This window comes from Lepus europaeus, chromosome 12 (assembly GCF_033115175.1).
Source record: "Lepus europaeus isolate LE1 chromosome 12, mLepTim1.pri, whole genome shotgun sequence".
Classification (NCBI taxonomy): domain Eukaryota; kingdom Metazoa; phylum Chordata; class Mammalia; order Lagomorpha; family Leporidae; genus Lepus; species Lepus europaeus.
In genome coordinates, this window is record NC_084838.1 from 101,409,612 (window position 1) to 101,413,596 (window position 3,985).

At 40.7% G+C, this 3,985-nt stretch overlaps 1 long non-coding RNA gene across 1 annotated transcript in view; it reads left to right on the forward strand.

Moving 5' to 3' along the window:
• The window catches only part of LOC133772061 (uncharacterized), a 190,058-nt gene extending 186,388 nt beyond the window's left edge, over positions 1-3,670 (forward strand). Inside the window, exon 9 of the long non-coding RNA XR_009867684.1 lies at positions 2,993-3,670. This is a non-coding gene — a long non-coding RNA (uncharacterized LOC133772061). The remainder of the gene's footprint in view (positions 1-2,992) is intronic.
• The last annotated feature ends 315 nt before the right edge of the window (positions 3,671-3,985 follow it).

Genomic DNA, 3,985 nt, shown 5'->3' on the forward strand with positions numbered 1-3,985 from the left:
ACGTACCTGGAGGGTTTGTCTGAGAGAATACAGTGATCTTTTAGTGATTTTGAAGCAGGTAGACGTACAGGTTAAAGTTGGTTAGGTTTGTGAGCTGGAAGACCATGCCTTCACCATGCCCCGGTGTGACCTCATGCCCTATTACCTTCACAATGCCCCTGAGATGAGTGCAGGGAGAGTATCATAGTGCAATAGTAGACCATGTGAAATGAGGCCAGAGCCACCCTGCCCTGAGGGCGGAAGAGCAGCTCAATGGCTCAAAAGAAAAGCGAGATTTTTTTTTTCTTCTCTTTCTCTGTTCTTTTGTTGCTGGTAGTTTTCAAAAGGAAGGAACTGATTTGCTTTCTTTCATGGTTTCTGGCTTTAAGGACTTTGGTGTTGTTGTTCCTGCAATGTAATAAGAGAGAGAAAACAGATTTACATGGAGGAAAAACTCCCAAGGGTTCTAGATTGGTTGTAGTGTGTTTCAAAGACAATTTATGTGCCTTTCTAAGGTTAAGTTTTTAACTAGTATCAGCAGCTAAAAAAAGTCCTAAGACATTTCTCTTTGTCCCTGGGCCTTATCGTACAAGCTTTCAATTACTGATTTCGAGTTGGAGAATTGGTCTGGTTGCTTAGAAACATGTTAGCATCAGGGAGGATGAGCTTTAAACACAGAGGATGCTATACTTCCTTTTGTGGAGGGTGGTACTTCTGCTCCAAGGTGGCGGCCCCCATGGTCCACCACATGCTACATCTCTGGTTAATAGAGCTATGTATTTCAAATATTTTCATTATTTTAGTTTGTTATTTTTCACCTTTGGAGTGGATCCTACTGATTCTAGTTTGTTATTTTTGCCTCTGAAGTTGGATTTAATCACATTTTCATTGTTTTACTCTGTTATTTTTATCTTCAGAGCAGATCTCCCTTATTCCAGGTTGTTATTTTTGCCTCTGGAGTGGGATTCTAACAGTCTGGAATGGCATTTCTCAGACTGGGTGGTTTATATTTCCTTGGTATGATATATATGCATTAAGCTCTATAGTGGGCGTAGTAGCACTGAGATTTCAGATGATCAGTTAAGGTAGATGATCGGAGATATAACTGGGCCAAAGGTTAGCCCTATTTACCTCCTGTCTCCCCAGGTTACAAGGTGATTTAACTATGAGTAGTTCTACATCTACTCCTTTGGAGATTCCCTGAAAGATCTACACTTGACAATTGGGATGCCCTTTGACTAGATGGGATAAGGAATTACAGCTAATACACTGTATTCATGTAAAATGCTTCAGAATAATTAAGCTCGTGAAGAGCTGTGTCTGTTGTTATTTTCTCAGGTCCTACAGAGAGACTGTAAAGCTGTATAGCTCTGCATGAATTCCTATGAACTTACTTCAAAGGGTACAGTTTAAAACTTACTTTGGGATCACAAATCCCCTTGGGCTAGATGCTAATGGTAACATCTTAAGTTTTAAAGTGATCATATAGGTGGGATTAAGTGTTAATGTGATCATGTGAATAGGATTAAGCATTTACTACTACTACTACTACTACTACTACTACTACTACTACTAGAGTTAAAGAGCAATAAATGTTCCAACATGGGAAGGAGTAAATACAGCAGACTCATAGAGTGACAATCACTTTAAGTAGCACTCAGTGACCTCAAAATCAGCCCTAAAGGCATTCTGGTCTGGCTAAAAAGCCCACAAGACCATTTCAGGCATGGAAAACCAGGACACTCATGCAAAAGTGTCCCTGTGTGGAAAACCTCCCTGGATGACACCCCAGTGGAAAAGAGTGGCCATCAAAGAAGGATGTACTTATCTCTGGAGGGAGGAGAGAACTTCCACTTTGCTTATGGCCTTGTCTGAATACTGATGGAGTTTGTAAAACTCAAAAGGCTTCCATGGCCTAGGCAGCTCATGTCAAGAGCCTCAGCTGATAACTGATGTCACATGTAAGAGTGTGAATTATTAAATTAACAACAGGAGTCACTGTGTACTAACTACCCTTGTTAGAACCTCTGTTCTCAAAAGAACTACAGAATTAACATTAATGGTAAAACTTGATCCCGATGATTTACTTTGTTATATTATGCATCATAAGTTCTAGTTATGTCTAAGTGTCAAGCTCCATTGCCTGTATTCTTAGGTATTACTTTAAAGTTTATTAAGTGCCTCAAATGTAAGATCTTGGATACATGTCTGTGAAATTCCTATATCATATGTTTTAACATAGGGTCAGATATTAAAAGGCAGCCGAGATTTCTAAGAATGGCAAAATTCTGTGGACTTTGGATTCCAAGATTTGGATTCTAAGCTTTGATATATAGATTTAAAGACGCCCTGATGCAGACTCTGTACTGCAAAGGGTAACTGCAAAAGTTGTTATGGATTCCAAGATTTGGATTCTAAGCCTTATGTTTGCTTAAAAAGCCCCTGACACAGACACACTGTGCTGGACAGGGGAGCTGCAAAAGGTGTTGCAAGCAATCAAGGAGTTTTCATAAAAAAACTCTAACATTAGAAATTCCTGAGAAAGCCATTCATAAGAAGATCTTCTTCAGATAAGTTTCATTTTAAATAAAAGGTATCTTACCAGGTGCTATTCAGCAAAACTACCTCTGTGAAATTAGGATTAAACTTAGACCTCTTAAGTCTTCACAGGTGCATGTGAAAAGACATGCCTGACTCTTTCTATAAGCCAATCAGAAACCTTAAGTACTTCAAAGCAAAAAGGAGAAGTAAAGCTTTTGCTTTTGTCACCTTAAGGCAAACATACCGTACCTGTCTTCCTTGATTATCTCTGGGAATGATTATTGATGATAAAGCTACCTAATGGTTTCTTCTATTATAATTCTCTGTACTCAAGCTAAATGGGTTTATAATCTACATAAGGGTACCCTATTACAACCCACTATCTGAGAATCTGTAAGATATGTTGTTTTCATCTTAAGTGGTACCCTACTTATGATTGGTTTATACTAATTAACAAACTTATATGTTTCAGAACTCAACTTTTGGGAATAACGGACCATGCAGGAGACACAGACACTGGCAATGACTGAGACTATTCCAGCTCACAAAACAAATTTGTTAGATAGGATAGGCAGAGACTTCCAGACCCTGGATAGGCAGGGCCTGCACTACGCCCCTCATAAGCAGGAAGCAGTCACAGAAGAGACGATTCGACGTCCATCAACTTCCCTTAGGATTAAGGGATGGAGTCTCTGAGGGGGGAATGAAGTGGGGGGAGGGCATACAGGTTAAAATCGATTCGGTTTGTGAGCTGGAAGACCATGCCTTCACCCTGCCCCTGTGTGACCTCATGTCCTACCTGATACCTTCGCCAGGCCCCTGTGTGACCTCATGCCCCTACCTGACTACACCTGGGTGCCCACCAGCCAATCAGGTTAATTAACCACTCCCTCTGAGAGTGGATTAAAAGCCTGGGGCAGGGTATGTCTGCCCCTCTTCTTTGCCCTGGCCTCAAGCCAGGAAGGGGCTGGCTGTAGCCCTGCACCTCCAGGGGACATGGCCTTCAAGTCAGCCACCCCAGGCTTCCTGGCCTAGGTGCTCCTCCATGTGGGTAGTTCCTTGTACTTGGTATGAACCCAGATTTACCCCGCTCTCTATTAGATAAAACTCTCACTCTTCTATGCATTTTCTCACTAAATAAAAGCCTAAAATTTACCATGCTACCTTGTGTATTTATGCCAGTATGTAGAATTCTTCTCTAAATATTAGGCAAGAACACTCTTAGCTTATTAATATTGGGAAATTATTAATAAGCATATGGTGATATTGTCTGGCACCCCGAATTCTGGTAATATATGTGGCACCCCAGACTTAACTTCTGGGGAAATTTAAGGAGCCACATTTTCACATAGATTTTAGGGGGTCATTTTCTATATCAATTTCTGACCAGAGACAGGTGAGCAGGTATCAGAGTGGTGAGAAACTTTTTCCATATTTGCAGACTCTGGTTTGTATATTAGGAAAC